Source organism: Pinus tabuliformis, chromosome Q (genome assembly GCF_031772625.1).
Source record: "Pinus tabuliformis cultivar Carrire ecotype Pingquan chromosome Q, CPIR1, whole genome shotgun sequence".
Taxonomy (NCBI): domain Eukaryota; kingdom Viridiplantae; phylum Streptophyta; class Pinopsida; order Pinales; family Pinaceae; genus Pinus; species Pinus tabuliformis.
The window spans coordinates 10,685,465-10,704,796 of NC_142296.1; positions in this window are offsets into that span (position 1 = coordinate 10,685,465).

Here is a 19,332-nt window from a genome sequence, read left to right on the forward strand (position 1 = left end):
ACATATGTTCTTTGTCAACCTTCAATTCCTTCACTTGTTCTTCCAACCATTCTACCTTGAGCTGTTGCTTCGCATACCTCAGCTGTAATATGTCCATGCACTTTCAAAAATAGCCTTGGATGCCTGCTCCTAGACTCTTTTTACCTCATTCTGGTAGTGGACCATGTGGATTTCCAAGTTTGAATCTCAGCTATCAAGGAGAATTCATGGCCTTTGAACAAGTGCTCGATAGGGTCCGTTTGAGTAGCAATAGAGGTCATTGGCACATTGTCTACCTGTGTTTCTGCCTCAGCCACCATAGCTTTGGGCTTCTTAGCCTATTGTTTATACTTCCTTACCTGTTTCTTGAGTCGATGCACCTACTTTCTCAGCCTCCGAACCTCTGTTTTCAACCGCATTGTATCCTTGAATTGTAGCTGGTATTTCTTTTTAAGGGGCAGCCTCCATTGCTCGCACAGTTCTATCCACTCCTACTTAACAACCACTTCGTCTGGCTCTGCAGCTAGTTCAACAGGTAGTGGATTACTCAAAGGAATATCTTCTGGGCCTTCTGCCAGGTTCTCCTCCCTCGGTTCCTCTCCCTCGATTACTTCTTGCTTGACAACCACCTCAACCGGCCTTGCAGCTAGTTCATCAGGTGGTGGATTACTCGAGAGAGTATCTATAGGTTCATCTGTCAGGACCGTCTTGCTTGGTCCCCCTTCCTCAAGAGCACCTGTTTTCTTCTTAACAATTACCTCGACCTGCTCTAGAGCTGTTTCGGTAGGTGGTGGGTCGACCAGAGGAGTATCCACCGGCATTTCGACGGAAATATCCCTTCCTCGTTCCCCTATTTCAGAAGCACCTGCTTCTTCCTCTCTTCTGGGTTCCAAGGAATCTGCCCGAACAACACCTTCGTCACCCAACTATTGTTCTTGTGGTTCTGTGAGTTGTTCTCCCCCCTTTGTCCTTCGAGACGGTCTTGCTGGGAGTCCGCAGCCAATAGACTAGCAGCAATCAAACCTTTAATCGACCCATCAAACTTCATAATAGGAGGAACAAAAACCTCCTTCTCTGAGTGTCGGGGAGAACGAGACACCCTCGCTCCTCTCGGAATGGAGGCACAAAAAGAAAACTGAAAAATGTTTTCTGCCTGGTCTATGCCAATCCCGGATGTGACCTCGAGCTCTTTCCCTTATTGGCAACAATTCCGCTCTAGCCCGAGACTTCCTCCTGTCCCGCGGTTAACACTGGTTGTTGTGTAGTAGTTTCAACCTCAGGATTAAATTCTTTCACATTTTCCAGAGCCAGATGGATTGGTGGTGGTTCTTATGTGACACCACCTCCTATATCCAACATTTCCTTAGCAGATGATGCTAGCACTATTTCCTCTGGCACGTCATTAATAAAGGTCTTGTATCACTGTGTCAACCCCATCCATTGTGTCCATAATTCCTTCCTATGTCGGCTCCACGGTCTCTTCTACCTCGGGCCTCTCTTGCCCTGGTTTGTCTTCTTCCATTGGCCCCACAATCGAGGTTGGTTCTTGTGGAACAACCTCAGCTGTGGCACTAACAAATTCTTCAGTTTGAAATCTCTCCTCCCCTGGTCTGTCTTCCTCCATTGGCCCCACGGTCGAGGCTAGTTCTTGTGGAGCAACCTCGGTCGTGGTGCTGACAATTTCCTCCATCGACTCCATAGTCGAGGCTGGTTCTTGTGGGACAGCTTCGACTGTGATACTAACAATTTCTTCCATCTCCGACCTTCCTTGCTCTGGTACCTCTTCTTCCATCGACTCCACAGTCGAGGTTGGTTCTTGTGTAACAACCTCGATTATTTCTTCCACTTCAAGCTCCCTTCCTTGCTTTGATTCTTCGGCCTCCATTTCCATCTCTTCCGGCTCTTCTTGGTCTATGTATTCATCCTCTGCTGCTGGTTCCTCCTCCATTCCTTCTAGCTCCTCTTCCCTAGAAGCTATAACAACTGCTATCTCTTCTTTTGTCAATTCCCAGAATGTTTCTGATCCGGATTTAAACAGGAACGCAACAAATTACAGAGATAACCATATACACAAAGATGCAGCGGAAATAATACTTCATTTCATTAAAGGAAAATACTGAAATATGCTTACAACCAGAAATGAAAATAAACCAGCTAGGGCGATGGTAGCTTATCTCTGAGAAGAGATGTGATGGCTACATGCCTCTGAACTGTGTTACAATGAGGCTCGAAGGCCTATTTATTGTTGAGAAACAATGGAAAACCCTTAACATTCCAAAAGCTAACCCTAGGAGATGAAACGCCAAACTGTGGGCCCCGTTTGGGGTAAATTGGTACATCAACTTCCCGGGGTCGTAACTTTGGCATATGATCTCCGTTTGACGCGTACAATAGCTCATTAGAAAGATCTATCCGAGCACTATCATTGTTGGAACGGGCAACATTCGTCCATTCTATGGCCCCATGTTGCCCCCAGATTCCCCAAAAAACGTCGTTTAGGGCCTCAAAACGGCTCCGGAAGTTCAGGACCCGAAAAACTGCTAAAACTAGTAAGTTGTGCTACAATTAAGGAAACTGAAAATGCTGAGAAAGACAATGGTGGGGGTCCAGGTGGACTTGGCAGGTGGCCACCAATATCCACCTGGATCATTCCTCCCCCCTTAGGAAGCAATGGTCCCCATTGCGTTCAGCTCCTCCATGAGATGAGGAAACTTCTGCTGAACTTGTTCCCTGGTGAGCCACTTGCCCTGCTGAAGGAGTTGGCCTGCTTTGACAACTCGATACAGTTGGATATTCTGTTGGCGAGTGTTCTTGATCTGTGTGTCCATGATCCGATCAGTTGCAGCTTGTTCCATGCAATCTGGATTTAATTCTGTGGGTTTGAGCTGTTCTACAATGTCGGATGTGTCTAGCAATGGTGGAAAGTATGGCCGAAGGCGGTCCACATTGAACACTGGGTGCAGGCCAAGGAATGGGGGAATGCTGAGCTCAAATGCATTGTCTCCCATAGCCTTAGTAATGGTGTAAGGACCATATCGGAGTGGTCTCAATTTCCGATAGGCTCCAGTAAGGCGTTCCTTTTGCAAATGCAACCAAACTTTGTCGCCCACCTGAAACTTGTGTGGCACCCGATGTTGATCATGTCGCTGCTTGTACTTGGCATTTGATTTCTCAAGAATGTCATGGAACTGCTGGCGAATATGTTGGATGCGCTCAATGAAGCTGGTGGCCTTATCTATTTCGGACTGGACATGAGCTGAATTCATGTGAGCAGCTGCAAGTGGCATGGCCACATCAATGGGGCATAGTGGCTGGAATCCCAAACCCACCTGAAAAGGGCTATGGCTAGTGGAGCTGTGAAGAGCTCGGTTGTAGCTGTGCTGAACATAGGGGAGGCTCTCGTCCCATGTGCGTGGATGCTTTGAGTTATACATGCGCAGAATGTGCACAATCATCCTATTGACAACCTCTGTCTGGCCATCAGTTTGAGGATGGAAGGTTGTGGACTTCGTGAGTTTGGTGTCCAGCATTGACCAGAGACTGGACCAAAATGTGCTGAGAAACCGACTGTCCCGATCTGAGATGATAGACTGTGGGATCCCAAAGTGCACCCACACTCGTTCAAAGAAGAGTTTAGCAGTGGCTTCTGCTGTGATATTCTTCTTGCAGGCCACCATAATGGCCATCTTCGAGAACCTGTCGACGACCACAAAAGCACAGTCATTTCCATGCTTAGTGGAAGGAAGGCCTGACATGTAATCCATGGAGATGGATTCCCAAGGTCGACTAGGGGTAGGCAACGGGGTATAGAGGCCGTGCTTCTTAATGGTCGGTTTGGCAATGGCACAGGCAGTACATGATCGGATGTACTTCCCAACATCGTGTCGAAGATTCGGCCAATAGAAATAATTTTGCAGTACTGCCACTGTTTTCTCGACCCCGAAATGCCTAGCAGCCCGACTGTAGTGTGCTTCCCAAATCATCTTGGCACGCTCACTTGAAGGAACACAAAGGTGACCGAGGTGGCATAATAGGGCATCCTGGAGGTGAAAATCTGCAACATGCCGACCCTCCAAGAGTGTCTGGTATGTGTGGCCAAATTCTAGGTCGCTTTTGTAGAGAAGTGGCCAATCAGAAGTCTCGTGCCCACAAGAGTTGAGCACGGTAGTTAGCGCCATGATCGGTGGTCGACTGAGGCAATCTGCAACATTATTGGTGCTGCCCTTTTTATACTTGATATTCAAGTGAAACTGTTGCAGGTATGTAGACCACTTCTGATGGCGATCATTCTGCAATTTCCCTTGGGTCTGTATGAACTGCAGGGGTCGGTGGTCTGTGTGGATGACCATTTCCTTCCCCAAAATGTAATGCTTCCATTGTCGGCAGGCCTGTACAATGGAATAAATCTCTTTATCATAAGTGGGGTACTTCCAGACTGTGTCTGAAAGTGTTTCACTGTGATATGCCACTGGATGTCCATGTTGAGTAAGGACTGCCCCAATAGCATAGTCAGAGGCATCTGTCTCGACCACAAATGGTTGTTGTAAATCTGGTAACGCGAGAACTGGTGTCGTGCAGAGGCAATCCTTCAACTCCCTGAATGCCTTCTGTTGAGATTCAGACCAAAATAATTTTGCTTTCGCCCCTCCCTTGGTGACTTGACTCAAGGGCCAATAAATATGAGAAAACCCCAACACAAACCTGCGGTAGAAGTTGGCAAGACCTAGAAAGCTGCGGAGCTCTGTTAGAGTGGTTGGAGAGGGCCAATCCCGAATGACTTGGATCTTGGCTGGATCGACATGCACCCCCTGTTCATCAATGATGTATCCCAGATACTGAACCTGGGTCATGCCAAAAGTGCATTTCTCCAAATTGGCACATAGCTTGTGTTGCCGCAGTGTTTGGAGAACCTGTCGGATGTGGTGGAGGTGCTCTTCCCAACTCTGGCTGAAGATCAAAATGTCATCCAAGTATACTACTACAAAGGAGTTGGTGAATGGCCGCAAGATGTCATCCATTAGCCTCATAAAGGTTGCAGGAGCATTCGTCAATCCGAAAGGCATGACCAACCATTCGAAGAGGCCCTCCTTGGATTTGAAGGCAGTCTTCCACACATCGGAGGGTTCGATTGGTACCTGGTGATATCCTGACTTCAGATCAATCTTGCTGAAATATTTCGCCCCCTTTTGTTGGTCTAGGAGGTCATCAATCCGCGGGATCGGGTAGCTACTACGGACAGTGATCTTGTTCAGCGCCCGATAGTCAATACAGAGTCTCCACGTCCCATCCTTCTTCTGTACCAACACGATCGGGCTCCCACAGGGCGATGAACTCGGACGGATGTGACCTTTCTGCAGAAGCTCCTGAATCTGCCTCTTGATTTCATTGTTCTCCAGAACGGAGTGCCGATAAATTGGTCCATTGGGTAGCGGCGCACCTAGGGTCAGATCGATGGAGTGCTTGACTTGACAGTGCAGAGGAACCCCTGCCGGGGAGGTGAATATGTCCTCATACTCTTCCACAATCTTTTCCATCTGTAGTTGTCGTGCAGAGGGACCCCGTTTGGAGGCTGCGACCACTGTCTTCTTCTTTCCTTGAGGGCGTATCATCAGGAAAACAAATTTCCTGGTTTTGGAAATGATCTTACTGCATTGTTTTGCAGTAATCAAAGAGATGGCGGCAGGTGGTGCTACCTCTGGTATCCTGAACAACTTATTTCCCAATGTAATAATAACAGCACGGGGCCTTGATTCATACACAGCATGTCGCTTCCACAAGTATGGTTGTCCTAGTAATACATCACAAACTTCAAGGGGAGCAATGTCACACAATACCTCATCCGTGAAGGGCTTGATGTTGTATGGAAGGGGACACTGCTGGCTCACGTGAAGATCTCGTCCTTGGTGAAGCCACCCAATGGTGTATGGTTGTGGATGTGCTGTGGTCGGTAAGCCCAACCGCTTCACGACCTCTGCCGAAATGAGGTTCTTTTGACTCCCGCTATCAACAATGAACTGTATCGGGGAGCCATTTACCCACATCTGGGAGTGGAAGAGACGCTCCTCCTCCTCTGGATCTTCTGGTTCATTTTTCTGGATCTTTGCGGTAGCACCAGTGGCGTTGGGATCCGCATCAATGATCTGCTTCCCTTTTTCATACCCCTTATCGGGTTCTGACTCAGAGTCGGAACATGCATCTGATTCTGAAACCTTTAGCTCAGCCACCAGTGACTGCTTGGCCCGACACTCACTTGTGTTGTGAGTGGAGCTCTTATGGAACTCGCACCATTTTCCAGTGTCCTTTCTCGGCTTCGCGGCGCTGTTCTTTGCTTGCAGCTTCGGCTGGTTGTCTTGGGCTGTCCCGCCTTGGCTTTTTCCTTTGTTCTGTGGTTTAGGGGCACCTTTCCCCTGCTTTGGATTCGCAGATCCAAAGTCTCAATTCTTTTGTTTAAACTTCTGTTGGTCCTTGACGGCATATCGGTATGCTGCGCCGAGCGAGGGGATGTTTAGGAATTGTATTTCTTCCTGGATGTACTTGTGCAGGCAGCCACGATATTTGAGTATCAAATGTTGCTCCGAATCCTTGATACCCAACTTTGTGCGAAGGGTATGGAAAAGATTGGTGAACTCCGGCACGTCTTGGTCCCTTCCCTGCCGCAACGTGGTCCACTTTATGTATTCATCCTCATAGCTTCCGACAGGGTAGTACTGCTCCTTGATGGCATCCCGGAATGAATCCCAGGTGGGTGCGGCTGAAAATAGTGAGCCAGTACTTTCATCCTTCTGCTCACAGTAGGTTTCCCACCAGTCCTTGACGTGGGGGGCTGCTTTGAGAAGAGCAAAAACAATCTTTTCCAGACTCGAAAATTCATGAACAGAAAAATAACCCTCTAGCATATTTAACCATTTATCTACGGCATCTGCGTCTATCTGACCCTCGAATATGGGGATTTCAAAATTAACTTGTACCTTAAAGGGTGTGGCGTTTCCAGAGTAGCTGCTGGAAGCCGATGCGTCGCTTCTGGGTAGCCGCTGAAGGATCTGGGAAAAGTTGTCCATCATCGCGTTCCGTTGTCGCTCGAGGGCTTCTTCGAGCAAGATTTTGATGGGATCTCCTACCCACTCGTCTTTCTTCTCGTCCGCCATGGGAGGTTGTTGGGATTTGCGAGGCTGGTCTTGCAAAGGTTCAACCAGTTCAAGCCCTAACTTCTTATATCCCGACCTTGTTGGGGACATGCAAAGAAAAACAGAGAAAAAGCAGACCGCTCTAATACCACTGATCCAGATTTAAACAGGAACGCAACAAATTACAGAGATAACCATATACACAAAGATGCAAAAGAAATAATACTTCATTTCATTAATGGAAAATACTGAAATATGCTTACAACCAGAAATGGAAATAAACCAGCTAGGGCGATGGTAGCTTATCTCTGAGAAGAGATGTGATGGCTACATGCCTCTGAACTGTGTTACAATGAGGCTCGAAGGCCTATTTATTGTTGAGAAACAATGGAAAACCCTTAACATTCCAAAACCTAACCCTAGGAGATGAAACGCCAAACTGTGGGCCCCGTTTGGGGTAAATTGGTACATCAACTTCCCGGGGTCGTAACTTTGGCATATGATCTCCGTTTGACGCGTACAATAGCTCATTAGAAAGATCTATCCGAGCACTATCATTGTTGGAACGGGAAACATCAATTCATTCCATTGACCCATGTTGCCCTCGGATTCCCCAAAAAACGTCGTTTAGGGCCTCAAAACGGCTCCGGAAGTTCAGGACCCGAAAAACTGCTAAAAATAGTAAGTTGTGCTACAATTAAGGAAACTGAAAATGCTGAGAAAGACAATGGTGGGGGTCCAGGTGGACTTGGCAGGTGGCCACCAATATCCACCTGGATCATTCCTCCCCCCTTAGGAAGCAATGGTCCCCATTGCGTTGAGCTCCTCCATGAGATGAGGAAACTTCTGCTGAACTTGTTCCCTGGTGAGCCACTTGCCCTGCTGAAGGAGTTGGCCTGCTTTGACAACTCGATACAGTTGGATATTCTGTTGGCGAGTGTTCTTGATCTGTGTGTCCATGATCCGATCAGTTGCAGCTTGTTCCATGCAATCTGGATTTAATTCTGTGGGTTTGAGTTGTTCTGCAATGTCGGATGTGTCTAGCAATGGTGGAAAGTATGGCCGAAGGCGGTCCACATTGAACACTGGGTGCAGGCCAAGGAATGGGGGAATGCTGAGCTCAAATGCATTGTCTCCCATAGCCTTAGTAATGGTGTAAGGACCATATCGGAGTGGTCTCAATTTCCGATAGGCTCCAGTAAGGCGTTCCTTTTGCAAATGCAACCAGACTTTGTCGCCCACCTGAAACTTGTGTGGCACCCGATGTTGATCATGTCGCTGCTTGTACTTGGCATTTGATTTCTCAAGAATGTCATGGACCTGCTGGCGAATATGTTGGATGCGCTCAATGAAGCTGGTGGCCTTATCTGTTTCGGACTGGACATGAGCTGAATTCATGTGAGTAGCTGCAAGTGGCATGGCCACATCAATGGGGCATAGTGGCTGGAATCCCAAACCCACCTGAAAAGGGCTATGGCCAGTGGAGCTGTGAAGAGCTCGGTTGTAGCTGTGCTGAACATAGGGGAGGCTCTCGTCCCATGTGCGTGGATGCTTTGAGTTATACATGCGCAGAATGTGCACAATCATCCTATTGACAACCTCTGTCTGGCCATCAGTTTGAGGATGGAAGGCTGTGGACTTCGTGAGTTTGGTGTCCAGCATTGACCAGAGACTGGACCAAAATGTGCTGAGAAACCGACTGTCCCGATCTGAGATGATAGACTGTGGGATCCCAAAGTGCACCCACACTCGTTCAAAGAAGAGTTTAGCAGTGGCTTCTGCTGTGATATTCTTCTTGCAGGCCACCATAATGGCCATCTTCGAGAACCTGTCGACGACCACAAAAACACAGTCATTTCCATGCTTAGTGGAAGGAAGGCCTGACATGTAATCCATGGAGATGGATTCCCAAGGTCGACTAGGGGTAGGCAACGGGGTATAGAGGCCGTGCTTCTTAATGGTCGGTTTGGCAATGGCACAGGCAGTACATGATCGGATGTACTTCCCAACATCCTGTCGAAGATTCGGCCAATAGAAATAATTTTGCAGTACTGCCACTGTTTTCTCGACCCCGAAATGCCCAGCAGCCCGACTGTAGTGTGCTTCCCAAATCATCTTGGCACGCTCGCTTGAAGGAACACAAAGGTGACCGAGGTGGCATAATAGGGCATCCTGGAGGTGAAAATCTGCAACATGCCGACCCTCCAAGAGTGTCTGGTATGTGTGGCCGAATTCTGGGTCGCTTTTGTAGAGAAGTGGCCAATCAGAAGTCTCGTGCCCACAAGAGTTGAGCACGGTGGTTAGCGCCATGATCGGTGGTCGACTGAGGCAATCTGCAACATTATTGGTGCTGCCCTTTTTATACTTGATATTCAAGTGAAACTGTTGCAGGTATGTAGACCACTTCTGATGGCGATCATTCTGCAATTTCCCTTGGGTCTGTATGAACTGCAGGGGTCGGTGGTCTGTGTGGATGACCGTTTCCTTCCCCAAAATGTAATGCTTCCATTGTCGGCAGGCCTGTACAATGGAATACATCTCTTTATCATAAGTGGGGTACTTCCGGACTGTGTCTGAAAGTGTTTCACTGTGATATGCCACTGGATGTCCATGTTGAGTAAGGACTGCCCCAATAGCATAGTCAGAGGCATCTGTCTCGACCTCAAATGGTTGTTGTAAATCTGGTAACGCGAGCACTGGTGCCGTGCAGAGGCGATCCTTCAACTCCCTGAATGCCTTCTGTTGAGATTCAGACCAAAAGAATTTTGCTTTCGCCCCTCCCTTGGTGACTTGACTCAAGGGCCAAGAAATATGAGAAAACCCCAACACAAACCTGCGGTAGAAGTTGGCAAGACCTAGAAAGCTGCGGAGCTCTGTTAGAGTGGTTGGAGAGGGCCAATCCCGAATGACTTGGATCTTGGCTGGATCGACATGCACCCCCTGTTCATCAATGATGTATCCCAGATACTGAACCTGGGTCATGCCAAAAGTGCATTTCTCCAAATTGGCACATAGCTTGTGTTGCCGCAGTGTTTGGAGAACCTGTCGGATGTGGTGGAGGTGCTCTTCCCAACTCTGGCTGAAGATCAGAATGTCATCCAAGTATACTACTACAAAGGAGTTGGTGAATGGCCGCAAGATGTCATCCATTAGCCTCATAAAGGTTGCAGGAGCATTCGTCAATCCGAAAGGCATGACCAACCATTCGAAGAGGCCCTCCTTGGATTTGAAGGCAGTCTTCCACACATCGGAGGGTTCGATTGGTACCTGGTGATATCCTGACTTCAGATCGATCTTGCTGAAATATTTCGCCCCCTTTAGTTGGTCTAGGAGGTCATCAATCCGCGGGATCGGGTACCTATTACGGACAGTGATCTTGTTCAGCGCCCGATAGTCAATACAGAGTCTCCACGTCCCATCCTTCTTCTGTACCAACACGATCGGGCTCCCACAGGGCGATGAACTCGGACGGATGTGACCTTTCTGCAGGAGCTCCTGAATCTGCCTCTTGATTTCATTGTTCTCCAGAACGGAGCGCCGATAAATTGGTCCATTGGGTAGCGGCGCACCTGGGGTCAGATCGATGGAGTGCTTGACTTGACAGTGCAGAGGAACCCCTGCCGGGGAGGTGAAGATGTCCTCGTACTCCTCCACAATCTTGTCCATCTGTAGTTTTCGTGCAGAGGGACCCCGTTTGGAGGCCGCGGCCACTGTCTTCTTCTTTCCTTGAGGGCGTATCATCAGGAAAACAAATTTCCTGGTTTTGGAAATGATCTTACTGCATTGTTTTGCAGTAATCAAAGAGATGGCGGCAGGTGGTGCTACCTCTGGTATCCTGAACAACTTATTTCCCAATGTAATAATAACAGCACGGGGCCTTGATTCATACACAGCATGTCGCTTCCACAAGTATGGTTGTCCTAGTAATACATCACAAACTTCAAGGGGAGCAATGTCACACAATACCTCATCCGTGAAGGGCTTGATGTTGTATGGAAGGCGACACTGCTGGCTCACGCGAAGATCTCGTCCTTGGTGAAGCCACCCAATGGTGTATGGTTGTGGATGTGCTGTGGTCGGTAAGCCCAACCGCTTCACGACCTCTGCCGAAATGAGGTTCTTTTGACTCCCGCTATCAACAATGAACTGTATCGGGGAGCCCTTTACCCACATCTGGGAGTGGAAGAGACGCTCCTCCTCCTCTGGATCTTCGGGTTCATTTTTCTGGATCTTTGCGGTAGCAACAGTGGCGCTGGGATCCGCATCAATGATCTGCTTCCCTTTTTCATACCCCTTATCGGGTTCTGACTCAGAGTCGGAACATGCATCTGATTCTGAAACCTTTAGCTCAGCCACCAGTGACTGCTTGGCCCGACACTCACTTGTGTTGTGAGTGGAGCTCTTATGGAACTCGCACCATTTTCCAGTGTCCTTTCTCGGCTTCGCGGCGCTGTTCTTTGCTTGCAGCTTCGGCTGGTTGTCTTGGGCTGTCCCGCCTTGGCTTTGTCCTTTGTTCTGTGGTTTAGGGGCACCTTTCCCCTGCTTTGGATTCGCAGATCCAAAGTCTCGCTTCTTTTGTTTAAACTTCTGCTCGACCTTGACGGCATATCGGTATGCTGCGCCGAGCGAGGGGATGTTTAGGAATTGTATTTCTTCCTGGATGTACTTGTGCAGGCAGCCACGGTATTTGAGTATCAAATGTTGCTTCGAATCCTTGATACCCAACTTTGTGCGAAGGGTATGGAAAAGATTGGTGAACTCCGGCACGTCTTGGTCCCTTCCCTGCCGCAGCGTGGTCCACTTTATGTATTCATCCTCATAGCTTCCGACAGGGTAGTACTGCTCCTTGATGGCATCCCGGAATGAATCCCAGGTGGGTGCGGCTGAAAATAGTGAGCCAGTACTTTCATCCTTCTGCTCGCAGTAGGTTTCCCACCAGTCCTTGACGTGGGGGGCTGCTTTGAGAAGAGCAAAAACAATCTTTTCCCGACTCGAAAATTCATGAACAGAAAAATAACCCTCTAGCAGATTTAACCATTTATCTACGGCATCTGCGTCTATCTGACCCTCGAATATGGGGATTTCAAAATTAACTTGTACCTTAAAGGGTGTGGCGTTTCCAAACTAGCTGCTGGAAGCCGATGCGTCGCTTCTGGGTAGCCGCTGAAGGATCTGGGCAAAGCTGTCCATCATCGCGTTCCGTTGTCGCTCGAGGGCTTCTTTGAGCAAGATTTTGATGGGATCTCCTGCCCCCTCGTCTTTCTTCTCGTCCGCCATGGGAGGCTGTCGGGATTTGCGAGGCTGGTCTTGCAAAGGTTCAACCAGTTCAAGCCCTAACTCCTTATATCCCGACCTTGTTGGGGACATGCAAAGAAAAACAGAGAAAAAGCAGACTGCTCTGATACCACTGATCTGGATTTAAACAGGAACGCAACAAATTACAGAGATAACCATATACACAAAGATGCAGCGGAAATAATACTTCATTTCATTAATGGAAAATACTGAAATATGCTTACAACCAGAAATGGAAATAAACCAGCTAGGGCGATGGTAGCTTATCTCTGAGAAGAGATGTGATGGCTACATGCCTCTGAACTGTGTTACAATGAGGCTCGAAGGCCTATTTATTGTTGAGAAACAATGGAAAACCCTTAACATTCCAAAACCTAACCCTAGGAGATGAAACGCCAAACTGTGGGCCCCGTTTGGGGTAATTTGGTACATCAACTTCCCGGGGTCGTAACTTTGGCATATGATCTCCGTTTGACGCGTACAATAGCTCATTAGAAAGATCTATCCGAGCACTATCATTGTTGGAACGGGCAATATGCTTACAACCAGAAATGGAAATAAACCATGTTGCCCCGGATTCCCCAAAAAACGTCGTTTAGGGCCTCAAAATGGCTCCGGAAGTTCAGGACCCGAAAAACTGCTAAAAATAGTAAGTTGTGCTACAATTAAGGAAACTGAAAATGCTGAGAAAGACAATGGTGGGGGTCCAGGTGGACTTGGAAGGTGGCCACCAATATCCACCTGGATCATTCCTCCCCCCTTAGGAAGCAATGGTCCCCATTGCGTTCAGCTCCTCCATGAGATGAGGAAACTTCTGTTGAACTTGTTTCCTGGTGAGCCACTTGCCCTGCTGAAGGAGTTGGCCTGCTTTGACAACTCGATACAGTTGGATATTCTGTTGGCGAGTTTTCTTGATCTGTGTGTCCATGATCCGATCAGTTGCAGCTTGTTCCATGCAATCTGGATTTAATTCTGTGGGTTTGAGCTGTTCTGCAATGTCGGATGTGTCTAGCACTGGTGGAAAGTATGGCCGAAGGCGGTCCACATTGAACACTGGGTGCAGGCCAAGGAATGGGGGAATGCTGAGCTCAAATGCATTGTCTCCCATAGCCTTAGTAATGGTGTAAGGACCATATCAGAGTGGTCTCAGTTTCTGATAGGCTCCAGTAAGGCGTTCCTTTTGCAAATGCAACCAGACTTTGTCGCCCACCTGAAACTTGTGTGGCACCCGATGTTGATCATGTCGCTGCTTGTACTTGGCATTTGATTTCTCAAGAATGTCATGGACCTGCTGGCGAATATGTTGGATGCGCTCAATGAAGCTGGTGGCCTTATCTGTTTCGAACTGGACATGCGCTGAATTCATGTGAGCAGCTGCAAGTGGCATGGCCACATCAATGGGGCATAGTGGCTGGAATCCCAACCCCACCTGAAAAGGGCTATGGTCAGTGGAGCTGTGAAGAGCTCGGTTGTAGCTGTGCTGAACATAGGGGAGGCTATCGTCCCATGTGCGTGGATGCTTTGAGTTATACATGCGCAGAATGTGCACAATCATCCTATTGACAACCTCTGTCTGGCCATCAGTTTGAGGATGGAAGGCTGTGGACTTCGTGAGTTTGGTGTCCAGCATTGACCAGAGACTGGACCAAAAAGTGCTGAGAAACCGACTGTCCCGATCTGAGATGATAGACTGTGGGATCCCAAAGTGCACCCACACTCGTTCAAAGAAGAGTTTAGCAGTGGCTTCTGCTGTGATATTCTTCTTGCAGGCCACCATAATGGCCATCTTCGAGAACCTGTCGATGACCACAAAAACACAGTCATTTCCATGCTTAGTGGAAGGAAGGCCTGACATGTAATCCATGGAGATGGATTCCCAAGGTCGACTAGGGGTAGGCAACGGGGTATAGATGCCGTGCTTCTTAATGGTCGGTTTGGCAATGGCACAGGCAGTACATGATCGGATGTACTTCCCAACATCCTGTCGAAGATTCGGCCAATAGAAATAATTTTGCAGTACTGCCACTGTTTTCTCGACCCCGAAATGCCCAGCAGTCCGACTGTAGTGTGCTTCCCAAATCATCTTGGCACGCTCGCTTGAAGGAACACAAAGGTGACCGAGGTGGCATAATAGGGCATCCTGGAGGTGAAAATCTGCACCATGCCGACCCTCCAAGAGTTTCTGGTATGTGTGGCCGAATTCTGGGTCGCTTTTGTAGAGAAGTGGCCAATCAGAAGTCTCGTGCCCACAAGAGTTGAGCACAGTGGTTAGCGCCATGATCGGTGGTCGACTGAGGATTTCTGCAACATTATTGGTGCTGCCCTTTTTATACTTGATATTCAAGTGAAACTGTTGCAGGTATGTAGACCACTTCTGATGGCGATCATTCTGCAATTTCCCTTGGGTCTGTATGAACTGCAGGGGTTGGTGGTCTGTGTGGATGACCGTTTCCTTCCCCAAAATGTAATGCTTCCATTGTCGGCAGACCTGTACAATGGAATACATCTCTTTATCATAAGTGGGGTACTTCCGGACTGTGTCTGAAAGTGTTTCACTGTGATATGCCACTGGATGTCCATGTTGAGTAAGGACTGCCCCAATAGCATAGTCAGAGGCATCTGTCTCGACCTCAAATGGTTGTTGTAAATCTGGTAACGCGAGCACTGGTGCCGTGCAGAGGCGATCCTTCAACTCCCTGAATGCCTTCTGTTGAGATTCAGACCAAAAGAATTTTGCTTTCGCCCCTCCCATGGTGACTTGACTCAAGGGCCAAGAAATATGAGAAAACCCCAACACAAACCTGCGGTAGAAGTTGGCAAGACCTAGAAAGTTGCGGAGCTCTGTTAGAGTGGTTGGAGAGGTCCAATCCTGAATGACTTGGATCTTGGCTGGATTGACATGCACCCCCTGTTCATCAATGATGTATCCCAGATACTGAACCTGGGTCATGCAAAAAGTGCATTTCTCCAAATTGGCACATAGCTTGTGTTGCCGCAGTGTTTGGAGAACCTGTCGGATGTGGTGGAGGTGCTCTTCCCAACTCTGGCTGAAGATCAGAATGTCATCCAAGTATACTACTACAAAGGAGTTGGTGAATGGCCGCAAGATGTCATCCATTAGCCTCATAAAGGTTTCAGGAGCATTCGTCAATCCGAAAGGCATGACCAACCATTCGAAGAGGCCCTCCTTGGATTTGAAGGAAGTCTTCCACACATCGGAGGGTTCGATTGGTACCTGGTGATATCCTGACTTCAGATCGATCTTGCTGAAATATTTCGCCCCCTTTAGTTGGTCTAGGAGGTCATCAATCCGCGGGATCGAGTACCTATTACGGACAGTGATCTTGTTCAGCACCCGATAGTCAATACAGAGTCTCCACGTCCCATCCTTCTTCTGTACCAACACGATCGGGCTCCCACAGGGCGATGAACTCAGACGGATGTGACCTTTCTGCAGGAGCTCTTGAATCTGCCTCTTGATTTCATTTTTCTCTAGAACGGAGTGCCGATAAATTGGTCCATTGGGTAGCGGCGCACCTGGGGTCAGATCGATGGAGTGCTTGACTTGACAGTGCAGAGGAACCCCTGCCGGGGAGGTGAAGATGTCCTCGTACTCTTCCACAATCTTGTCCATCTATAGTTGTCGTGCAGAGGGACCCCGTTTGGAGGCCGCGGCCACTATCTTCTTCTTTCCTTGAGGGCGTATCATCAGGAAAACAAATTTCCTGGTTTTGGAAATGATCTTACTGCATTGTTTTGCAGTAATCAAAGAGATGGCGGCAGGTGGTGCTACCTCTGGTATCCTGAACAACTTATTTCCCAATGTAATAATAACAGCACGGGGCCTTGATTCATACAAAACATGTCGCTTCCACAAGTATGGTTGTCCTAGTAATACATCACAAACTTCAAGGGGAGCAATGTCACACAATACCTCATCCGTGAAGGGCTTGATGTTGTATGGAAGGCGACACTACTGGCTCACGCGAAGATCTCGTCCTTGGTGAAGCCACCCAATGGTGTATGGTTGTGGATGTGTTGTGGTCGGTAAGCCCAACCGCTTCATGACCTCTGCCGAAATGAGGTTCTTTTGACTCCCGCTATCAACAATGAACTGTATCGGGGAGCCCTTTACCCACATCTGGGAGTGGAAGAGACGCTCATCCTCCTCTGGATCTTCTGGTTCATTTTTCTGGATCTTTGCGGTAGCAACAGTGGTGATGGGATCCGCATCAATGATCTGCTTCCCTTTTTCATACCCCTTATCGGGTTCTGACTCAGAGTCAGAACATGCATCTGATTCTAAAACCTTTAGCTCAGCCACCAGTGACTGCTTGGCCCGACACTCACTTGTGTTGTGAGTGGAGCTCTTATGGAACTCGCACCATTTTCCAGTGTCCTTTCTCGGATTCGCGGTGCTGTTCTTTGCTTGCAGCTTCAGCTGGTTGTCTTGGGCTGTCCCGCCTTGGCTTTGTCCTTTGTTCTGTGGTTTAGGGGCACCTTTCCCCTGCTTTGGATTCGCAGATCCAAAGTCTCGCTTCTTTTGTTTAAACTTCTGCTCGACCTTGACGGCATATCGGTATGCTGCGCCGAGCGAGGGGATGTTTAGGAATTGTATTTCTTCCTGGATGTACTTGTACAGGCAGCCACGGTATTTGAGTATCAAATGTTGCTCCGAATCCTTGATACCCAACTTTGTGCGAAGGGTATGGAAAAGATTGGTGAACTCCGGCACGTCTTGGTCCCTTCCCTGCCGCAGTGTGGTCCACTTTATGTATTCATCCTCATAGCTTCCGACAGGGTAGTACTGCTCCTTGATGGCATCCCGGAACGAATCCCAGGTGGGTGCGGCTGAAAATAGTGAGCCAGTACTTTCATCCTTCTGCTCGCAGTAGGTTTCCCACCAGTCGTTGACGTGGGGGGCTGCTTTGAGAAGAGCAAAAACAATCTTTTCCCGACTCGAAAATTCATGAACAGAAAAATAACCCTCTAGCAGATTTAACCATTTATCTACGGCATCTGCGTCTATCTAAACCTCGAATATGGGGATTTCAAAATTAACTTGTACCTTAAAGGGTGTGGCGTTTCCAGAGTAGCTGCTGGAAGCCGATGCGTCGCTTCTGGGTAGCCGCTGAAGGATCTGGGCAAAGCTGTCCATCATCGCGTTCTGTTGTCGCTCGAGGGCTTCTTCGAGCAAGATTTTGATGGGATCTCCTGCCCCCTCGTCTTTCTTCTCGTCCGCCATGGGAGGCCGTCGGGATTTGCGAGGCTGGTCTTGCAAAGGTTCAACCAGTTCAAGCCCTAACTCCTTATATCCCGACCTTGTTGGGGACATGCAAAGAAAAACAGAGAAAAAGCAGACCGCTCTGATACCACTGATCCGGATTTAAATAGGAACGCAACAAATTACAGAGATAACCATATACACAAAGATGCAGCAGAAATAATACTTCATTTCATTAATGGAAAATACTGAAATATGCTTACAACCAGAAATGGAAATAAACCAGCTAGGGCGATGGTAGCTTATCTCTGAGAAGATATGTGATGGCTACATGCCTCTAAACTATGTTACAATGAGGCTCGAAGGCCTATTTATTGTTGAGAAACAATGGAAAATCCTTAACATTCCAAAACCTAACCCTAGGAGATGAAACGCCAAACTGTTGGCCCCGTTTGGGGTAAATTGGTACATCAACTCCCCGGGGTTGTAACTTTGGCATATGATCTCCGTTTGACACGTACAATAGCTCATTAGAAAGATCTATCCGAGCACTATCATGTTGGGACATGCAACATCGGTCCATTCCATGGACCCATGTTGCCCCCGGATTCCCCAAAAAACGTCGTTTAGGGCCTCAAAACGGCTCCGGAAATTCAGGACCCGAAAAACTGCTAAAAATAGTAAGTTGTGCTACAATTAAGGAAACTGAAAGTGCTGAGAAAGACAATGGTGGGGGTCCAGGTGGACTTGGCAGGTGGCCACCAATATCCACCTGGATCAGTTTCCCACAGAATTTGAAACTGGGCTAGTGCATGTGTAACCAGTAGTCGAACCAGCCCATGGTTGGTAATGAATGCTACAACTTGTCATGAGCGTCGAGAAGATTGCGCCATCAGTTGGAGGCTCTTTAACAAGTCGTGGACCAATGTGGTATCCTCTGGCTCATGACGCACAACCAACCCACCCATTGCTATAGAAACAGTAACAACACAGTGGACGCAGTCAGCTGTTAGGGAGAGAGTAGTAGAAATCCACACTAACAATGGAAATGGTAACAACATTGTGGGGGCGCGAGGTAAAAGGGTAGTGAAAGTGGCTGGTAGATTTCGGAAAACGCAAAGAATGATGGTGAATTATGGCAGTATGATGGAATAATTACAGTAATTAATTTCGATGCATTGGGAAAAGACCGATAGGTTATCGGCTTACATAATTCAAATTCCAATGCGTCGTGGCCATTATTACAAAATCACGATATTTTTGGGTTACTGTTTGCATCAGATTTAGTAATGATGTATCATTATTGTAGTTTAAGTACATCATCATTTATTCATGACGGGACACCCCCCAACTTAAATGTGGTCATCCGCGGCACATATATGTCTCATTAATGGAATAATTTAATTGAATCCGTAAAAGTCAACGAAGGCGTACCTAGTGACCTCCTCGGCAGTGGAGTAACAACAAAGTAACTGGTAGAGTAAAAACAACATCGGAGTAACAACACCGACGGAGTAACATCATTGGCAAAGTAACAACACTGGCAGAGTAACAACACCGTCGAAGTAATAGCACCGATGTAGTAACAACACTGTCGAAGTAATAGCACCGATGGAGTAACAACACCGACGGAGTAACAGTAGTGGTGGAGTAACAGCAGTGATGGAGTAACAGCAGCGACGAAGTAACAACAGTGGCGGAGTAACAGCA